A 23,562-nucleotide genomic window follows, 5' to 3' on the forward strand; every position below is an offset into this window, starting at 1 on the left:
TAAAAGCATTATTTATTCATAATACATATAGCGTTACGTATGGCGCGTAATAAAAGTACAGTATGTTATTCATAGGAGTTCCACCAGTATTCGAGTGACTAACACTACAGAACACGGGTCGTGGGTTCGCGCGTCACCAATGGGCTTGTCGCGTGGAGTTTCCAGAGTTTCTTTCACGTGTCTTACACCTAAATAGGGGCCAGCCTCCGGAAGGCACTTTTCCTTGGAAGATCGCTCATATGCTGTGTTCCCATCAATCAATTCTTAAGAGATTATTTTTACCGTATTTCTGCGCAAATAAGAGCATGGTCTTTTATGTGATAAATCATTTGTTTTCAAATTTGTTCTAAAACACACGCCCTGCATCGTTTATAAGAGCATGCTGTAATGTAGGACAACTTGTTTCGGCTTACAAGAGCACTGCACTGCTCTGTCAATGTAAATTAAATGTAAATGCACTGATAAACTAACTGTTTACTGGCATTTCTATGTTAACCATTATTTAAAATAAAAAGCCAAAAAAAAGCTTCTGATATTACTAGGTATTTTTTACGAAAACGAAACTGAGCACTGCGGTTAAGGTTTATCTGTTTCGGCTAGACACGAAAACACAAATGGTTAACGTTCTTATTAAAGAAGTTTAAACTTCGGGAAAGACGTGTCCATCGTCATAATCGATAAAAACGTAAAGAAACGTTTAAAATATGTACATGTGCAGCCGTACGATACACACGTGCGTGTTTTCAAAAATTAATTTCGTCATGACATCGTATGTTAAATGTCTATATAAACTCTGACCGTAGGCTTTACATGGGAAATTTTAACCTCGATTATCTCGTTCCATAAATGAAATTTCAAAATTCTGGCTTATTTTGATAAAATTATTAAGTGAATTTTAACAATGTGGTATGGGTTATACTTATCCGAAAATGATAGAGCAACATTTAAATCATAAGTAATTTTATTTATTGTTAATAAGCAATATGTCCACCTTTTTTATACGTTACTTCGTAAACTCTATCTGACATTGTTTTACTAGGATTTTTCTCTTCATCTGTAATTTCGTGCCAAACATCAGTGTTTGCCTTTTCAATGATTCCACTGATGAATATTGCTTTCCATTGATATATACTTTTGTTGCTAAGATACAAAACGTATTTTCTACAGGATTAACATTAGGAGACCATATGGACTACATATGACATAAACACTGCTAAAAAAGTCAGTCGCAAATTGATTTTGTATTATAAGTGAGTGCGTTATGTTGTAGAAATAAGAAAAACTTCCCTCCAATTTTTCAGAAAATGAATTAGGTTCAATTGGAGTTACGTTTTTATTTGTGACGATACATAATCTAATGTCTAATGTATCGTTCCACATAGACGTATTTAGTCAAAGAAAGTATATATGCAAAATAAACTATCCTTTACGGTCCTGTTCAATAATTCCACTAACTCGTTGGTAGCGGAAAACTAACAACACTCCTGTAAAATGCAGATTAAATATCATTTTGATGGAAGTAAGATTTAACCAATCATTCAGAATCTATAACTGCAACACCATAATAAGGTAATTCGAAAATATAACGAGCATGTGTATGCTTTTCGAACAATCTAACGGAACGAATTCATAGTCTCTGCAAGCTACCTTATGTCATAATATTGCAAGCGAAAATTTCATTTAAGAAACGTTTTAAACTGTTTTCCACGTACAAAAATCACTGCTCAGAATAGATGTATTTTCAAATGTGAAGCAGAAACTGGGAACATTTATATTCCTATCACAAAAACATATACAGGTACTTATAGAATTTTATATTGTGTTCTCCAATCCGCCGTCCATATATGTCCTCTACCAGTTTCAGAAGATCCGCGAATCGTTCAGAAGATACCTCATAAATGCCTTTATTTTCTTAAAGTATATAACGAAATTACAATAAACTTTGTCGTCGAACATTATCTATTAAAGCATTTCTATCGAATTATATATTGATGAATAGAATGTAAGAAGAAAGTTCGTTCTGTCTTTAAAGTGGTGAAAATTTCCTTGTGCTTTTGAAATACAAAATACAATCATCTTTTTTTAATGCTATTAATTTTATTTTACTGAATTATTGAACATACAGTTAATAATAATAAAACATTTTAATCATATTAATATAACAATATCATTTATATTTTAAACATTTTCTCCACAACGATGTTTGTTAATTTTCAAGTTTTTAATTCGGAGAGATCCTGAATCTCATCTAATTCAATATAGATGGAAGTATACTATAAATCATGAGATTGTTTATTCGATTATGTACAAAATGGTTCAAACATATTTGAAAGACCCTGTAAATTATATATATGAAATGAAATCACTTTGTATAATGTAATATTTTATATAACATTAATTATTCTTTCCGTAAATTAAGTAATAAAAGTCACACTTACTGTGAAGGCCTATATATATAAAAATAGATAAAAACTCGTTATTTTTAGAATATTTTTAAAGATAGTTTTAACAGAACCGAGACTAGATGTTTTCGCCACACGAACAAATTTAAGGTTCTTCCAATTTAAATCTCTATGCAACTGAAATGCTTGCCGGAAACATGCAAATATTGCAATCAACTAAAGAAATCCCTCGTACTCAGGAACTAATCCTGGGAAAGAGGTGTCCGCAAATGTCGTAAGTCCGTTGAATCGAATGTTTTTTAAACGTACAATCATAACATTCATAAAATGTGCAAGATGTATTTAAATGCTATTACGATGCAAAGTGTGAGTAAAATAATATCATGGGTTACTGCACATTGAGAAATTTATACTCTTTGATCCATTGATCCGGTTGGAACAAAACAAAGCGATTTTAGTGTCTAATCTTGTTTGTTTACCAAAGCAATTTGAACTCTACAGGAGATTCCAGAAAGACATTGTACCACGTAGCTAATTAGCAACCAATGGAATAATTCGTTTCACATTTAACGGATGGTACTATTAGTTTGCGTATTTAGTTGCTTATCACCTAATCTTTCTAGTGAAAGACAATTAAGTTGGACTACTTGTGCTATTGAAAAATTAATTAACCACACTATGTCTTGTTGTGGGCAACTGGCTGTTCTTGAGTATTGCTTGTTTATCTTTAATTCTGGTGTTTTTTAAAGATAGTAGAAGATAAAGTAAACATCCAATATTTAATTAAAACTTTTTATATTTTATACATTATTATACTTGTTTATTAAATTACTACGAAAAAGTGATTTTTGTTTTTTAAGCGTATCCGGATATGCTCATAGTTTAGCCAACAGTTTGATTGGGCCGTATGATCTATTCCCAGATGTGGCCCAATGAAGCGAAATTTTCAGTATTTTATCATATCCGGATGTGGATTTCTATGTTTCTGCTGATGTATTCGACGTCCCCTTACAGTACCATTTTGATTTTCTATAAAAGACTGCTTCTTTTCAAATATTTTATTTCAGTCAGTGAGTGTAATTATCGTAGCATTTTTACATTAAATACATTTATCCATTATATTACATACATGTCCCAAATCATATGTATTTACTAAGATCGCATTGATTGTGTTTAAAGCCTGAAATTTTTGCCAATAAAGATTTGTGCTTAAATCTAGAGTTCATTATGTGTGTTTCAAAATAGAAACAATTCTATTAGTAGTGATTTTAGAAACTCGATTCCTTTCAAGATCTGCTTCAGAATATCTTAATTCAGTTCGTACATAATTTTCGCCATGTTCATATTCCCAGTCAGCGATATTTACGAATATCAAAATAATTGTAGAGCTGTTTAATCTGACAATTGAGTCCAAACTCAATTTAATTGCTTAAAACTCGAGGAATGTCTTTGTTTACGCATGTAAACAGAATCGAACTGCTACGTGCACTTTCTACGTCCCAATAAACCAGCTTAAGTCTATGGCAAAGTTTTCCGTGATATTTTTCAAGAATCACAATTTTATTCGTGATATTTTTCAAGAATCACAATTTTATTCGTGATATTTTTCAAGAATCACAATTTTATTCGTGATATTTTTCAAGAATCACAATTTTATTCGTGATATTTTTCAAGAATCACAATTTAATCCGTGATATTTTTCAAGAATCACAAATAGTGTGAGGTTCTGGACAGGTCCGAACCCTCACTAAATTTCGCGTTAAAATAATTTTTAAATAGTTTTTAAAGAAAAAAATAGTCATTATAAATAGATCTTTTTTATATACGAAAACGCGACGCTAACTTTTAAACAATAGAAGAATGTAAATCCTTCTATTTATGAAGATCGAACTAAACTTCGATTTTGACCTTTCCCGCGCCCCCGAAAGGTTTCGAATTGTCATCAGGTAACAAGGAGAGACCAATCGGAAAGGGGAATCGGAGGAAAACAAATAAAACCCCGTACATTCACGGACGCGACGGTTTCTTCTCCCGAAAGTTCCAAGTGATGGATCTAATGTAGTGTGTTGTGTCTTNTATTACTATACTTTTTAATCGAAACGATAAAAGAATTCCTCTAAGTTTAGATTCAAGAATGAAGGATTCTCATGATTTAAAAAGTTGTACTTTTATTCATTCTTTCCAATTCAATGTGTAAATGAAATCAACGATGTATTTAATATTAATACAATATTAGACCTAATTATTTACCTATTCCAATATTAACTGTTAATCTTACTTTAATCTCTTCCAATTAAAGTAATATATAGGCCTATATATTTTATATACATCTAAATGTAAACTCTCATTAACATCAAATTTGTGTGATTAATTTGTACGGAATATAATACATAAATGCAGTATAGTTCATGCGTAATGGTTAACTACTTACATATAACTCTGTTCCCTAAAATAAATTTAAAATTTATTATTGTTTATAGTAAATTTTAATAATATTTTTCTCATAAGATATTTTAAAATTTATAAAAGTAATACTTAGATTAAAAAATTAAATATAGAAACATACAACAAGATCCTTGTTCTGCAGACACTTCAAAACATAAAATAACATAAGTTTAGTATAGTGAAATAAAAAGAATTCATTAATTATATTCAGGTATATTTAATATACTCATTTTAAATTATATGTTTAATTAATTAAAAATTAAAATTAATTGAAAACTATACAGGGTCTATCATTAAAGTACGCCGCTGAGGGTCTATAAAAGTGCAACTTTGCAACGTCATCAAAGAAACTGTTCAACATCTTTTCTGTCATTCTCGTCACACATTGCAATCGTGTTATCGAATTAGCAACAGTATACAGCAACTTCACCTGTATAAATCCTATATGCATGTGTAATCCTGTATCCTTTTCGTATAGCCCGTAACCAGGTGTAAAATCGATAAACGAACAGGCCCATTGCATTGTAAAAGACTGAGAGATCGCCCTTTCATCGCCATGTGTTTTAGACGGTATGTCTCTCATAACGACTGTGGTGTGATGTGATCTTGCAGTCTTGCATAAACTTAACGCTACTCAAACATCCCCTCTGCTGTAGTTTACGAATGATAAAAGTCTGCAGCACGACTTTATATCACTATTATTATGTAATGCTGCTGCGACAGTTGCACCGTTATAGACCCTAGCGGTGAAAATTGTAACTATTTTTGAAACTTTTCCTTTGTTTTCCAGTGTCGAGATAAACATGCCTGTATAGTTTTATCGATCTATCTCTAGCAGTTTTGTCTCCGGAGTGGTCTAAAGTGGTATACTTTAATTATGGACACTCTGTACAGTACATACCTCGCTTATCTTATCTTCTTCATCCAGCTCACAACATTTTTCACACTAGAAAAGCAATACTTAACAATTATTAAAAGATAGATTAGAAAAATTAGAAATTTAATTATAGAAAAAATAATAATAAACGTTGGACAGAATCCNAATTATTTTTATCTAACAATGCACAACATTAATTTATTGAATTAAAATCTGACTCATAAGCCGAATAATTATAGTTCAAAGTCGCCGTTGCTTAATTAAAATTAATGTTCAGTTCATTTTATTGAAAATAAACTTTTTTTTTCTAAAATTGAAAATGAAAAAATAGATTTTGGTCTGCAGATTACTTTTCACTAGAGCAATAATCAATGCATTGTAAATGATATTCAATTATGTTTTCTGACGACGGATTTCTATCTCGAGTCAAAAGCTATTTATAAATATTTGAAATGGTCCCGTACGAAACAAAGTGTTCCTAATGGCGCGTCATTGATTCTTCATCCGTATTTATTGCCTAGTTTCGGTCTTACGAAAAAGCTCTTTTTTATTCTATAATTGTGAGAAGAATATCTAGCAATTAATTAATTTTAGAAACTTAAAATTTGTTTCCTTTCTTCTACTTTGTTGGAAATCATTTAGCCATTACGCTATTGGTAATTACAGAAGGTGGGGTGTGTGAGCCCGCGGCGCTATCTACGGGCCTGAGCGGAGGAATGAGCGAATTTCGCGCAAAATTTCGACTTTGTAGTTTAATTTCTTAACGCGATTGTTATAAAAAAAACTTCGCTTCAGAACGGATCAGATGACGTTCTCTCTAAAGAAACGGAGAGGAATTTTGACAAGAAGACGGTAAAAGGAAACATTCGATTATGAAAGAGGGACAGCTGCTATTACAAGTAATCGGAAGAAACCTATGCCCGCACCTGGGAATGAACCTTCTAAATGTCAATAGTCGATCACACGACCATTTTCCCAGTCATCAAGCATAAAAGACACCGAAGTTCCGGGCGATCGTCCCGTACGAAGTCCAAAGAAAGGTGAATAGATTAATTAATGCCCGGAGTAATCGACGACTAGGTGCCAAGTTCAGCGGACTTCCACGAACGGACTGTCCGGGCCCATGCAAGTCAACGATAAGAAGACTCGCCATACAATCGCCAGTCCTCTTCGAATTCATCTCTCTCCGATCGAACGAACGTCATCTAATTTGATCAACGAATATTGAGGTATCTATAGATTATAATAAACTCTCTCTCAGCGGAAGTAGCGACAGAACTAAACCATTAAGTCAGCATGCGAGCTGATTAGAAACTTTTGTTTATCTTCTCCATAGGAGTGTATATGTAACCAGATTCAACCGCATCTAATCTTAGACTTAGTTATATGTATCATAGGTTTAGTTATATAATAAAGTTAAAAACCTGAGTCCTGTCACTCCAAAACACGGACACCTCTCAACTTTCCCAACCCCCCTCGCCACTGGAAACAAAGCCATCCCAAAGACAGATTGGGCGAGTTTTACCAACTGGACGATTAGAGGCTCTGTCTCCTTGCCCGTATTCTCGCAGGTGTTTTTTGGAAGAAAGTAAGCTGTAGAAACTGATGGACTTCGACAGTTATTCAACTTCTCTGAATATGATGCATTAATCTCATAACATTAATCAATAAACAACTAAAACAATGATGACAAACGAATCCCGAAAATTTCCAAGTTGGAGGAAAGATTGTAAAAATTGTAAAAGCAAAACAATTTCTTTTCACCCCAACGAATATCGCACTCCTGCTTGTACGTAAAGACGAAATTAAAACATTTACCTTAACCAACGAAAATACAAGTTATTCATTTCTTTAGCTCCTACGTAAATATAAATGCTCGTAACAGTATAAGAATAGATAATCCATATAGGCCTATAATATTTCATTTCGATACAATTAATTTTATATGTAAAATGTATGAAATTAATTTATCCGAATGAAATATTACAGGCATATATGAATTATCTATTCTTGAAATATATATTTTTTTCATTAAATAACTATTTATTAAACTCAAAACTGATAATTCTGAAACCAGTAGAGAGAGAAGGTAAGAAGTAGTGGCCATACAGCCCCAAGAAACGTTTAAATGTACAGAAATTAAAACAAATGAAATAGATTAGTGCCTTAAAAGCCTTTTTAAGGCACGAGTTTGTTCTGTATATTTTTTAAAGTTGCCCAAGTGTTGTGCAAAGCAACCAGTAAACAAATTTAGAAATAATAAAAAAAAATCATTTAGAAAAATGCATCAGAATATTTTAATATTATTTACGTATCATTTTAAATATTTAATATGTAATTTATTTAGTTACACATTAGCATTGTATTAATAAGTATTAAGTTTGTCTTTTATATATTTATATATACTTTTAATAATTCTATCTTACCTCTTCTGACATTACACTAAACAATACATGTATCATCTGTAATTATAATTTTAAAAAAGTCGTATTATATTTAATTTCAAATAGATGTTAACAATACAACAATATTGTAAGATTTTATCAATAAAAGTTGTTTGTGTAAATTATTAAAATAAATTACATTAGATAAAAGCTTATGTTTTTGCTTTTCAATACAGATTAGGTTTTATCGATTAAAACTATAAGATTTTCTGGCAATGTAAGGTTACACCCGTACAAAAATTGATGATTTCGATGTAGTTATTCGATAAAAATGCAATTGTTGATAGGATTATTTCAATTATTAATGCTTTATTATGTCTTATGAAATAAAAGGTAAGATTTTCTATATAAAGTTTTGAATATAATACAACTTAAAAAATGAAAATTACTATCTTGAACAGTCAGTAGTACTTCTACATCACGAGGAATACTCTTTATATATTTTTTATTTTTGTTCATATAAATGGGGCCACGCTGCCATTCTTTACCGAGAACCTCTATCACTTCTCTTTTCGTAGTAGAAATTTAATTTTTTTATATTTATAGTGTTGTCATATTTAAAAAAAAAAAAACTTATTAAAAGTGTATCGGATAAAATAGGGAATAAGAATATATAAAAAAAATTACTCATTCCTTAAAAAGTACTACGAAAAAAAGGAAAATAGTACAAAAGTATGATTTTAATCAATGGGTTTAATCTTTGGCAAGGTAATGTACTGTAATGTAATCAGTGTAATTAAGCTGTTCTTTATAACGTCTGTTTGAAATAAATATTAAATTCGCGTTGATTTTCCTGTCCTGTAATTATTATACATATAATGATAAAACATATTCATCATTAATAGATGGTATTACATCTATCATAATACAGCTTATATCTAAACATTAAAAGTTATTTCGTTAACTTTATTTTCTAGATTAAATAACAAAGAAAATAATACATATAAATGTGAATCTAATTAAAATATAAATTACCTTAAATTTAATCATAGTGCCATTATTTTCGCAATCTTCGTATTCTAACTGTAAACAAATATTACTTAATAAATCACTAAAAAAAATTCAGATACAGTATATCTCTTTACAATAATACAAAATCGTGTTATTATTTATGAAGTTATAAAAAGCAATTATTTTATTGTGGCATCGTCAGATTTTTTAATTAATTATATTTTTGAATTTATTTCGTTTAAAATATATGCTCTCCACCTCAAATGAGTAGTGGCTTGCCCCTGTACATCATACTTTTCCTTTAACAAAGTCGTTCCAGTCATCTATCTAACTCCTTTCAGAGGAAATTGTTAAATTGATAAAACGTCACCTCCGCTTTGCATACAGTTAATCGGGGCCTTCTGCCCCTAAGCTTTCATTATCTATTCTTGGCTTTTATCCATCTCACTTCTTTCTTCATATTGAAGAAGCACAGACAGACAGGCAGATGGATGACAGTAGAAATTTATAGGTCTACAATTTTTTCAAATTTTAGCCCAATAACTGATGTAATGTATAATAGAAAAAAACTTACTGTACAATTTTCCTCCAATCTTTTATCACATAATTCCTGAAATTCAAAATATAAAATGAGAAATACTTCCAGTTTAAGAATAAAATATGATAAATTCATTACAAATTNTCCAGGCACTTTTTAAAATCCTGAAAAAGTAAAAAAGTTAATAGACATATTTTTAGAAAATTTTAATGATTGAATCTTTACTTTTTATGAAATACAAGTCGACCCCCCCTATAACACTGTTGATTATTTCTTTTTATATGAATTCCATGTTGTACGAGTCATTTAGATTTTACAAATACGTGAGCCGTTCACAGCCCGGCACACGTATTTGTAAAATCTAAATGATTCGTACAACATGGAATTCATATAAAACGGAAAAATCAACAGTATTATAGGGGGGTCGACTGTATTTTCAACAGTTAAAAAAAATTAAATCTTCCTGTATTTTCATTTTTGGCTCTTTTTACTCTATGAGCAGTAACTAAGAGGACTTACTTCCATACTATCGTGTATCACAGATCCACAATGGGGTAGCCGGTGTAGAGAAACCGGGCCCAACGTATTAGGAACTTACCATCTATGAAAAATTCCTGGGGTTGCTGGCGTGGATTCGATTCCGGATCCCCACAGAGATAAACTGGCATCTTAATGGTCGCAGTCATTCATTTTAATTGATATATATAAATTACAAAGATGTAATTAAATCTAAAAGGTAAGCACTAGGGATTGTATACCGGTTTACCGATTTACCGGTTAACCGATAAATTGACAAAAAAACATTCGGTAAACTTACCGGTAAATTTTTGAAATTTACCGGTAATTCGGTAAATGAAAAATTCATACTAGAAATTTTTATGTAGAAAATATTGTGTTTATAGATATTTAAAAGGGCTAAAGGGACATTGAAAAAAAAAAAAAATAAGTGTAAGCAACAATATACCTAATTATTAATTTTATGTGAGATATTTTTTGTTTAATTTTAATTTAAACTTTCTTGGGTTTGAGAGGCACTGTAAATTGTACAGAAAGCTCTAGTTAGCATATGTGATTTGTGCTCTGCCGTTTTTTGAGATTTTTAAAGGTTTAAAATCTTTACAATCAACGTTTTTCTTAAAGAGTAAGTAAATATCTCTTTTTTTAATATTTAAAAATAATAATACGTAAATATTTCACGTATTTTTTAAATTAATAGCAATTTTGAATACACCACATTATGACAGGACATTAATGCAATATTATTGCAAAATAACATTAAAATTTGTACCTTAAATAAATTTTTTACTTCTAACAACTGTTTAAAATAATTAAATACAAATAAAGGTTTAGAGATTTTAAACATCTACTCTTCAAGTTGCACAAGTGTGGCAAGGATGCCAGTTTTTAATCGAAAAAAAAACACCAAAAACTTAGCCTCATTCACCATTGGGATTTTAACCCCATTTAGGTAAATTTCAGGATCCAAGTGCAATCCACGCCTACGGCAAAAGTGGGTGCATGAGGTCTTCCCTGCATTAAATGTAAAGCCATTGGTCTTGGACCAATCATATATGCGATTTAGAGAACTTTAATTTTAGATTGTAGAACCAGGTGGAATAGCTTACTAAACATGCTGAAAAGATTTTTATTACTTAAAGATGCTGTCCGAAAAAGTCTAAAAACCTAACCTGGATTATTTTGTACAAAAATTAGATCAAAATTAGGAGATAAGACTTTAAATAATTTAAGTTTCTTAAAAAGTTATTTTTTTAAATATGGTAATCAATAAAAGGTATTAGGTACTATATATTATTTCTGTTGAATTTTTATTATTCTGTATTATTTTATTTCTGTTTCTAAAAGTTATTATTGTAGTTTGTTTAGAATAACAGTTTAATTTTTATATTCTATATCTTTGAAATAAAAAATGTAAAATGGAAATCAAAATGACTTATATTTTTTATCACCTTAATTTTGTTTTTCAGGAAAAAAAATTTACCGGTAATTTACCAGTAAACCGGTATTTTAATAATTATCGGTTAACTGGTAAATTACCGGTAAATTTTTTTTCCTGAAAAACAAAATTACGGTGATTTACCGAATTACCGGTAAATGAAAAAGTCGGTAAATTTACAATCCCTAGTAAGCACATTTTTCTACAGAAAGTGCATAATTTTAACCAGAAATAAAGGAAATGTCTATTAATGAAAGTAGAAAAAGATTATGGGGTTTACACAAACAAACATAATTATTATGAATAAGCATAATTATATCACATACATAACAAGTAATAAATATTTTTTTTACTTCATGAAATCTAATATTATTCTTTGCTTTATCACAGCATTCTTTTATCTGAAATGTGTATATCTAGTTTATAATTATATATTAATATGATTTTATTCCTTCAAATATAACTTTACGCATTATCGTATTTAAAGTTCGTGCATTGTACTTTAGAATATAAAAATCAATTGCCATTCTTTTGTAATGTACTTACACGCTTATCCGCTTTCTTAACTGGAAATATATTATATCATATTTATCAGTTAATTATAATTTAAAATAAAATCTTAAATATAATACTCACAAGGTTCGTTTTCGTCTTCTGTTGCATTCGAAGTACAGAACAAAAGCAAGGAGATGAAGATCAGGATTCTCATTTTGAATGTAATGAGTCCGCATAGTCTCTGTCTTTAAATACTGTTCAGAGAGAGTATCACTACGTCATACATTTTTATGCTGTTAACATAACATAATCTGTTCAAATATACGATTAATCGGAATTTTCTGATTTCAAAATCTCTTAATTTTATTATATAATTCAATTTATTCCCCTTAAAAGGAATACAATTAATGAGTTAAAATTAGAAAAATATTTTCTTCGTTAAATAATACCAGAAATATGAACCATTAACATTTATTAATTCATTGCAAGTTATAAATAGTACGATTTATTTCGTATTATCTGATGTAATTATCAAGGACGGTCCTTCCTGCTGTGTTAAAACAAATTAATCTTGCGAGCGCGCTGGGGCACACAAACACGTTCTGCCCTGTTTAAAGCCCATAAATCGCGTAATGCTATTTTTAGACTTTTCTGCTACCACCCCCCCCCCTCAGTTACACCCAAACAGTCCAAAAGTTAAGTAACTCGTATCCTCGATTAACCCACTTAGTTGTATTAAGAAATAATATACGCAGGAGGAACCGAAAGTACATTACTTTATTAATTAATTAGGTGTAAAAAGTACAAAACAGGGTCATATACACTCCGGTTTACTATGCCACACATTTCAGAAACAATGAAGAATCATTCTGTTAATGACAATTAGTAATTTATAATTTGCAGATATAAATGAAATTTGAAAACTTTTAATAAAATTGTATTAATAGTTTATATTAAAATAACAAAGCTCCTGAATAAATATTCAGAACGAGAAACTTAAAATGTCACTGTTTAATGGCGTTATATAATGAGATAAGAGGAAATTGGCAAAAGTCACGTAATAATTTAAAAAAGAAAGTTAAACAATAGTGAATCCAGAAATATTTTTACTGCTAGATATATCCGGCTTTACTCGAGAAAAACAGAGTGTAGTTATGCTCAGCGTACGCCCTTTCCGTGCCCATCGGTGACCAAATGGTTCCGTTCCCTAAACACTGTGAGTTCCGTCGTGTGTTCGCGCCTCGCCAGGACGTGGAGTTTTTCGGGTTTTCTCCATGTCTGTAATACCTGAATAGGGGCCAGTTACCCTTAAAAGTCCTCCCGGAAGGCATTATTCCCCGCGTAACGACCATTATAAACGCATACAACTTCTATTATATGACAATTACGTCACACTTCACCACGAGGCGATATAGCCTAGAAGCTCATGCCCAACTAGCCGATATAAGATAAAACAGGACCCCTTTCTGGGGATTTTCCTCCAGTAAAGCCGGTAATAGAGATTTTCTCCTATATCCGTCCCTGTAAACTACTATATTTAGCATTCATTTTTGCAAATTTGTTTTGATGAAAATATCTGATTGTGAATAAACACATCGAGTTATATTTATTTGTTAAATTAATTAATACACATTTTATATAGAAATATAACTTTTTAGCTTAATTTGTGTTTGCTTCAGCTGCTAATTAAATAAACATTTTAAAGCCATATAATTAAATTCTGTAACGAGTGCTTTATCATAACGGAAAATATTTGAATATACAAATTTCTTTACATATCCTGATATTTATAGGCTATATTTAGTGATTAATTGTTACAGGGTGGCGCGTATTATATTTACCAATTTCCAATGAGAAGTAAAAGACGGTGAGAAATTGTAGAAACTTTATTATGGTCCTTAAATAGAAAAAAAATGTATGTACTTAATATCACGTACAGTATACAGTACTGTATGTAATATTAAATGTGTATATCAGGTTTACCATTTAATGGCCAAATAAAATTTCTAGTGTTTTACTTGTCATTTGAGATTGGTAAATATAATACGCGCCACCCTATACTTGTTCCGTTCTGTATATCTTTTCCTCTGATTCACTGTCATACTGTGTTAAATGTTTAAATAATTAATTAATTAATTACATTCTTTATATTTATCTAAATATAATATATTTATGTTTGTATGACATATTTTATGGTGACAAGAACGCTTGAAGCAGCAGCTTAAATGCAGGAGCTTATTAAAATTTCTTACTCTCATAATATGAATCGATAACCAGATGGCAGAGCAATTAGGGTGGAGCAGTGTTGCCGTTCCTAGTACATTTATACTTTTCTGGTACATTTTGCCCTTTCCAGTAAATTGAAAGTACATTTCGATTTTTAGTACATTTTCAGTACATTATAATATTTCAAGTACCATTTACGGTACAAATTAATATTTCACGCCTTAACAAAAAAATGAGAAAAAATTAGTTTAATAAAGTCTCACTAGTGTCACTGCTTGCTAATTTAAATTATCCAATCACAACATACAAATGGCGTGTGTCCGTCACGTCAGCAACATAGATGGTTGCACGTGTAAACGGTCTTGACTCAGTGGTCTTTTTTCGCACGTTCAGTTGTCTGCACATTCTTATCAGGCAGGACCTTGACAAAATTTTTCAAGCCACGTGGTCCAAACAATTCAACTCCGTCAAACAAAAATAATGGACAGGTAAGAAAATCAATGATTTTAAACTTTTGTCGTCAATAATATCAAAATATCCGTTAAGTCAGAAACAAATTATTACAGAAAATAGTTTTGAAATTGTACGAGTATAAATAATATAAATACTTTTATATTATTTTCTACCACTATAATTTAATTCTTAAATTATGAACTTCAATTTTAGTAATCGTAGTAAAAGAAATAAGGGTTAATGTTACGTATGGTTCCAAAATGGCCGCGCTTCCGACTGTTCCAAGGTCTATATAAGAAGGTCAGGACACGCGTGATCTACTTCTTGAGCTGCCATTTTGGGGTTTTTTGAGTTGCATGTTTTAAGCAAACTTGTACGAGCAGTCAGTTTTATATGACATTAATTAAACTAAAATTGCATAAATCCTGTAATTTCCAGTCAAAAATATAATAATAATTTCGGATGATTATGCAACCCCAATTTTATGTAACGTTTTCATCAAATAGTTTAAAAGAAACAAGCATCCTTATCTTTTGCTGTCATGATTGAAATTAATTAAATAGGTACTAAAACTGATGCAATTACGTATATACCACTTCGTAAAGTGATGCAATAACATCAAAAAAATTTAAAGTATAATAAAGAATAAAATAATATAATATAACAAATTTATAATTATTTTTTAAAGCACGATTGTTTATAAAATTAAGATGAAATTCAATAGTATTATTAATAAATGTTGTCAATGTAATGCTCATTTTATAATAAATAATAGATGTGTAGATATATTTTTAATTTTAAATAGCTTTCAAAAAATTCCAAAAATAAGATTTAAAATTAAATTATTTTTCAATAAACTATATACAGGCACGTAAACAAAGTATTCATAGAACTAGTACATTTTAAAGGAAAATAGTATATTTTTTGAAGGCGCTTCAGTACGTTTTGAAATTTCATTGCGGCAACACTGCTGTGTGCGTGTATGCGGTTGTATGTGGGTGGTACGATTTTGTTCACCCTCTTTGAAGCTTAATAACTCCTGTGATTTTTGTCAAAAACTTCAGAAATTTTGCTTAGAATTTGGTGTATTATGGAGATTAATGTTATTAAATTTTGTTGGTTAAAGGTAGAGTTGATGGGGAGATAAAAGGAGGTCGTGTGTCATATCTCCAGTACAGTCGGATTTCATGAAGATTTTACTCGTTACTACCATTTACAATTAAAAAAACAATTTTTTACTCTCAAATTTAAGTTTTTTGCAATTTTATAATAATTAAAAATATAAAAAGTATTTAAATAAAATATCATAACAGATGACGCCACACAAGCAGTTTTAAATGTTGCCGTGAAAGTTAAGCGTTGCTGGACGGCCCACCAGTGGCCGAGCGGTCTTCGTCCCCGCACTTGAGTAAATTAGACCCTAAACACTGGGAGTTCGATCGGACGGGCTGGCAGCATGGAATTTTCCGGTTTTTCTCCATGTCGATGACGCCTGAATAGGGGCTAGTTTCCCATAAATGTCCTCCTGGAAGGCATTCTTTCCCCGCGCGCGATTAGGTCATTCTATAAGGTCGGATCTTCTGTCGCATAGTGATCACCCACAAGTCTCTCGGAGTAAAGCTGTACAGTCATAAGACTCCATATGAACTACCATATACTAAAAAAAAAGAAAGCGTTGATGGATTTTTTTAATAAAAAACATTACATTGTTTTTACAAAATATTTGTTTTCTTATTCTTACTTTCGAATTTTCAGAATTAGAAGATTAAGATTAATCTGATTTTATATGATCTTTAGTATTAAAACGCAAAACATAAACATATCAAATTTCAACTGTAAATTATCTCAACTTTTGGGGATTGACATCCCGGCCCTGATTTACAAAACACTTGTATCGTAACTTACGATAAAAATCCTTATAAGATGCCAGTTAGAAGATACAAAACACTGAAATTCGCGATATTGTAAGTACTGTACTGTATTCTCGTAAGTCCTACGACATCCGAGATCGTCTCGTAAATTAATACGATTCTCAAAAACAAGATGGCGGCGGTGTATTTAGTGTTACACCGCGATCAGCAAATGGATCGTTTTCGCAGATTATCGCGATTAAATCATTCTGACGTTTTCGATTTTGAGTTATTAAATTATTATCGTGTTTCAAATCAAATGTTGACTAGGCTGATATTAGAAATAGGATCGTTGATAGAACGACCGACATAAAGGTCTCATGGTTTAACGGTATAAGTGCAAATTTTATGTACTTTTAGATTTTTAGCTAGTGGCAGTTTCCAGTCAGTTGTGAGAGATGTTAAGTTAGTCAGGCCTGCGCATCTCGACTTATAACAGGTGTTACGGATGCACCATGCTGTTTAGCCTCAAAATACATAATGTTTCCTACAAACATTTCACAACTAAATAAAATTAAGCAAAATAAGTTTATTCATTCGGTGCTGGCTTGGGGGCCACGGCCTGCATGCCGAAGCCAGTGGGGCGAGAAGTCGTACTCCCAAGCCGAAGCCTCACTGGTGGTCAGGGGATATCGCTCTCAGTGGATTGTGGGATCCTGCTCGCTGGTGTCTATCCTGACGGGCAGTTGGCAGAGCCGTTCCTCGGACATAGGGCCACCTTCCCTATGTCCTTGGGGGGAGCGGTGCTTAAAGGCCTGACGATGCGTTGGATGGCCGTATATGGTCTCGGAGGACTGGAAACGGGATGAGCGTCTCCTAGTAGGGATGATGGGGTGGCCCAAGTCGAGCAACCAGCCGGGCTGGGGTGACCTTGGGTAGGAGACAATTTAAATGGGTAGCTGTCCTGGCAGCGGGCCAAGCAGTGACGACCCGGCAATAAGGGGGCCAAAATGAGCCCTCAGTAAGTCCGAAGTCAGAGCTAGCTCTCAAACGCACACTCTGATTCCCGAACGTGTTCAGAGCACCCGTGAAAGGTCGAGACCACCCTAATCCCCTCTTTATCATTTTAACTTTATGATGGTTAATACAGAGACAGTGCGAATGCTTTAGAGGTGCGTCTAGTGCGGACGTTGTACCTACTGTTTCTGGCTGCAGAGAGAAAGTTGTGGAGTGAGTGAGTGTGGCAGGCAGTGAAGTGGCGAGCACCAAGCAAAAGGAGAGGCGGGCTTTGCGGTCACGCAAGCCCGCCAATGAACAGCCGCATCTTCCTCTTGGGACGCTGGTTCTTCTTTTACCGGACAGAAGGAGCTTTACGTGATCTGCGTTACCATGGGCTACAGCTAAGTCGACTGCATTCGACCGCCCTTTAACAAGAAACATCGGTCTCGTGCCACCGGGTAGATGCAGGAGTTCGCTTCGTGTGTCTCATATCCCAGAGAGTGCGGATTGTCAGATCCTTGGCCCAGTAGCGTACCGTGGGTGTCAGCCGCCCGGGGCGGAGGAAAATTTCGGTTCCTCTTATTTAGGTATTTCAATTTAAAAGACCAAAATTCAGTTTTGTCACTGAACAAGTAATGAAAAATTCGGTGGTAGTGCAGCGACCTGTTTAAAACAGCTCTATTGGAGCGACCTGTTTAAAACAGCTCTTCGACAACATCAGCTCTATTGGATATTAGTGGTGTATATGAACGCGAATAAATCGTACAAGAAAAAAAAAAAGGTCAACAGGTTTCGCAGGATTTCCTTGGATAAAAAATTACTAATTCACCCAGACGGCGAGCCGATTCCCGGACTGTCCGGACGATAGCACTATCGTAGGCTCGATGCAATGAGGATGGCATCGTACCTACGATATCCTAATCTGCGCCTCCTGCCATCCTGGCAGGAGGCGCAGATTAGGATGTTTCAAATTTTTACAAGATATTATTATTATTTATTGTGAAATTTTGCGGCAAAATTTAGGGGGGACCCCTGCCGCCCCCACTACGGTACGCCACTGCTTTGGCCTCTAGTCTCTGTACCGACGCGAGATTTGAATCCAGAAGTTTCGGCGTCTACTGTGTGCTCCTACATGTGTAATCAGGGACATAACCCATCGGCCCAGGGTACAATGTGCATCTCGCTACAAGCAGATGATTTGACCATCGCGAGTAGGGGGATTCGGGACCGTTTGCCGAAGCAAAGAGTCCCTACCACGTTTCGGCAGCGCCCCTATCGAGTGCCATCACACCGCAGGCCAACGGGTGCCTACACTTCTGTCGGCAGGGCTACCAACTTTCGTCGGACAAGCCCAATCGACTACACTCTGCATATCTCGTCCGTCGACAAGTCCTCCTTAGGAACCATATTAGTAACGGCTACAGCGACCATCCTCCAGCTCCGGACTTACTGAGGGCTCGTTTTGGCCCTCTTATTGCTGATACTATTAAGGACGGCCCCGCGCCCCGACCGCATCAGTCTCCCTTCTGTTTTAGTGTGAGTCTGCATGCCACAATGCCAATTAGCAGCTCTAGTAGCTGTCCACTCCAGCGGGGATAGCTTCCAGTTTAGGAAGATATTCGAAACCCCGCCAGAGTCGTCCCCCACCAAGAAGGACATTCGGACGGCAAGCTTTTAAAAGGCTTGGTACACAGACCCAAAGCCTATGATATTCTGACACCTCTGAAACCTTAGGCTCGAGTCATAAGACTCCACTAGCGATCGAGGCCAAGACGAGTCTTTCGGGACCCAGTATCCGTCGCCTCTTGCCGCTAGGCCCCCCGTCACGTTTAGGCTCGGTTCCTTACCTGGGGGGACCGCCATAGAACGACTAACTCTTCCATGTAAAGATGGACATGGCCTGATTGACATAGTTAACCTTCACTCAGGGCCTAATTTGGCACAAGGCAGGCAAGACACATGCCCGAGGCCCGTAATTAATTGGGGCCCGTAATAGGTTCTAAACGTGCTATTGATTTATTAGTATTGCGAATTACTATATTATTAGCGCCATATTCAAGGGTTAATAATTAAGAATGACATTACCTACTGCTCCGACATCTAACAACATCACTGAGAATTAGATAATATTTGTATATGCTCACTAGCAGACCCCGCCACGCCTTTTGTGGCTCAAAATGTATCTATTATAAATGTATAACACTTCTCCCGTGGGGAAAAATTTTTCGAAAAATTCTTTCTTAGTGTACATTCTCTTGACGTACCCTATTAGAACGCAATCAAAAGCGCAAAAACCCGCATCTAAAATAGTATAATAGAAGCCAAGTTCTTCACAGTAAGCCTTAATCTTGTCCCTCTCCCCCGCGGGGGGATATCGAAAAATCCCTTCTTTGTGTAAATTTTATTGACGTACCCTACTAAAATGCAATCAAAAATGCAAAAACCGCATCTAAAATAGTATAATAGAAGCCAAGTTCTTCACAGTAAGCCTTAATCCTGTCTCTCTCCCCCGCGGGGGATATCGAAAAATCCCTTCTTTGTGTACATTTTGTTGACGTACCCTTTTAAAATGCAATCAAAAATGCAAAAACCGCATCTAAAATAGTATACATAGAAGCAGAGTTCTTTACGGTAAGCTTTCTCCGTAAGGCTTACCGTAAAGAACTGTCCATCCCCCATGTTTAACGGAATAATATACAGCCTATGTCCACCCTGAAGTTCCATTCTAAATGTTGGTGAAAACATTTTTGAAATCAGATGAGTAGTTTCGGAGATTACCTGCTGCATACAAACTAACATACATACATACATACAAACATTACCTCTTTATAATATTAGTATAGATTACATCTATTTGGTGAAGTTCAAAATAAAGCAGTGTTTGTTGAGAAAAATATAATGTTTATTGCTGCATAATTTTATTGTAGCCCCAAAAACACAATGTAAGTAAGATATTCAAATGTAAAAATAAAAATACTTTAATTTTAAATATTACAATTTTATTTATAGTTGTAGTAATACAAAATTTGTAAAGAAGTCTGTAAATATTATTTTGCCTAGGGCCCGCCAAGGTCTAAATTAGTCACTGCCTTCACTACAAACAAATACATACACTGCGAGAGTTTTTCTACAGGAAACAAGAAACATCACAGTTACAAAAAGCAAAACTCTAGCAGACTCAAATAATACACTATTAAATTTACATTTACAACGTATGGACACGACACAACATATAAAAAACATAGACACAGTTAAATATCATTGTGATGGAAGTAAGATTTAACCAATCATTCAAAGTCTGTTATCGAAAAAACTCCATTATAACGTAGTGTAAAAATATAACGAGCATGTGTATGCTTTTCAAACAATAATACCCCGTTCGCACCGAGCATTTCAATGTAGATTGTGACCAAGGTCGGAGATTGTTCCGTGGTGCGACCGCTCTCGACCGTTTCAATCTCGACTAAAACGAGGTTAAATCGCGATCGACTCGAGAGAGTTCTCGAAACTAGATCCAGTCATGAGAGAGATCCCACAATCCCACGCGCGCGAGAAAATACAAGATGGCTGTTGAACACGTGTCCGGCTATCGACAGAAAAATAAAAAAGATATCTGGAGAGACGATGACATCTGTCTATTATTAGATATACGGCAAGAAAAAGTATTTATTGTTGGTGTTCGTGACTTACCGCGTAGTTACGTCAGTCTTATTATCGCGTGTAATAGCCGGGTTCTTCTCGAGCGGATTGCCTGTGCGAACAGCACGATGTTCGACTGGCGACAGTCACAATACAGATTGTAGATAAATCGAGATCGAAGTGAGTCGTGGATTGTGTGCGAACGTAGTATAAGCTACCTTATGTCAGAAAGTTGCAAGCAAAAATTTCATTTAAGAAAAGTTTTAAACTGTTTTCCACGTACAAAAATCATTGCTCAGAACAGATGTATTTTCAAATGTGAAGCAGAAACGGGGAACATTTATATTCCTATCACAGAAACATATACCGGTACTTATAGAATTTTAAATTGTGTTTTCCAATCTGCCGTCCATACATGTCCTCGACCAGTTTCAGAAGATCCGCGAATCGTTCAGGAGATACCTCATAAATGCCTTTATTTTCTTAAAGTATATTGACGAAATTACAATAAACTTTGTCGTCGAACATTATCTATTAAAGCATTTCTATCAAATTATATATTGATGAATAGAAGGTAAGAAGAAACTTCGTTCTGTCTTTAGATCAAAATGATGAAAATTTCCTTGTGCTTTTAAAATACAAAATACAATTATCTTCTTAATGTTATTAATTTTATTTCTCTGAATTATTGAACATACAGTTAATAATAATAAAACATTTTAATCATATTAATGTAACAATATCATTTATATTTTAAACATTTTATCCACAACGATGTTTGTTAATTTTCAAGTTTTTAATTCGGAGAGATCCTGAATCTCATCTAATTCAATATAGATGGAAGTATGCCATTAAATCATGAGATTGTTTATTCGATTATGCACAAAATGGTTTAGAAATATTTGAAAAAATCTATAAATTATATATATGAAATGAAATCACTTTCTATAATATAATATTTTATATAACATTAATTATTCTTTCCGTAAATTAAGTAATAAAAGTCATACTTACTGTGAAGGCCTATATATAAAAAAATAGATAAAAACTCGTTATTTCTAGAATATTTTTAAAGATAGTTTTAACAGAACCGAGACTAGATGTTTTCCCAACACGAACACATTTAAGGTTCTTCCAATTTAAATCTCTATGCAACTGAAATGCCGGAAACATGCAAATATTGCAATGAACTAAAGAAATCCCTCGAATTCAGCGACTAATTCTGGGAAAGCGGTGTCCGCAAATGTCGTAAGTCCATTAAATCGAATGTTTTTTAAACACACAATCATAACGATCATAAAATGTGCAAGATGGGGTTAAATGCTATTACGATGCAAAGTGTGAGTAAAATAATATCATGAGTTACTGCACATTGAGAAATTTATACTCATTGATCCATTGATTCGACTTTTTTTTATCATGCTCTATTCGCGAACAAAAAAAAACTTTTTAATTTTTTCTATCGGACAGAAAACCGATTCGCGCCTGACAAACGGAACTGGCCACGTAAGTTTTCCTGAATATTTACTATTTTTTAAATTAAAATTTTCAGTTTTATATAAAAATAATAAATATTACGGTAAAACATAATACAGAACAAAGTCGTGCAATCGAACCTTTAATAATGTTTAAACTACCGCATTATACTCAGGAATGTTTCCATTCGAAATGTCTACAAATAAGAACCGAATGAAGACCATTCCAGTGAATGTCCGTTGTTCGGAGGTTGGACTGTAATAATAAACATTTTTTTAAAATTAAGCAGATGAAACTGGTGTTAATCGACCTCTGGAACAGTGCAGCGTGTTGAGAATTGAATTTTACCACCTCGTAGTGTCTACAATATAGTAGATTCCGTGTAATGGAGCCATCGGTTATGTGGGATAGCCATTTATTTGAGCAACAACCAGAGAACAGGAATAAGTCAATACATTTAATTCAAATATGCGTGCTTATTTGAGACAGTGATGATTACAATTGAATGGCAAACTAAAGAGAGTGTGCTTCTGTGAAGTCGTATGGGTTTAAAATAAAAATATTCTCCAAATATTCTTATCGAATTTGCTAGGCCTAAACGGTTGGAACAAAACAAAGCGATTTTAGTGTCTAATCTTGTTTGTTTACCACAGCAATTTGAAATCTACAGGAGATTTCAGAAAGACATTGTAGAACGTAGCTATTAGCTACCAATGGAATAATTCGTTTCACATTTAACGGATGATACTATTAGTTTGCGTATTTAGTTGCTTATTACCTAATCTTTCTAGTGAAAGACAATTAAAGTCTCCA

General features: G+C 33.4%; 1 long non-coding RNA gene across 1 annotated transcript; it reads right to left on the reverse strand.

Annotated features, from left to right (window-relative positions):
- Positions 1-4,738: 4,738 nt before the first annotated feature.
- LOC111616335 lies at positions 4,739-8,188 on the reverse strand. Its single transcript, XR_002755230.1, has 4 exons — positions 8,151-8,188; positions 5,749-5,793; positions 4,969-4,992; positions 4,739-4,848 (listed from the first exon to the last, which is right to left on the reverse strand). It is a non-coding gene; the product is annotated as an uncharacterized LOC111616335 (long non-coding RNA).
- Positions 8,189-23,562: the final 15,374 nt, after the last annotated feature.

This window comes from Centruroides sculpturatus, unplaced genomic scaffold, assembly GCF_000671375.1.
Source record: "Centruroides sculpturatus isolate CEXI.00-Female unplaced genomic scaffold, Cexi_2.0 scaffold2583, whole genome shotgun sequence".
Taxonomy (NCBI): domain Eukaryota; kingdom Metazoa; phylum Arthropoda; class Arachnida; order Scorpiones; family Buthidae; genus Centruroides; species Centruroides sculpturatus.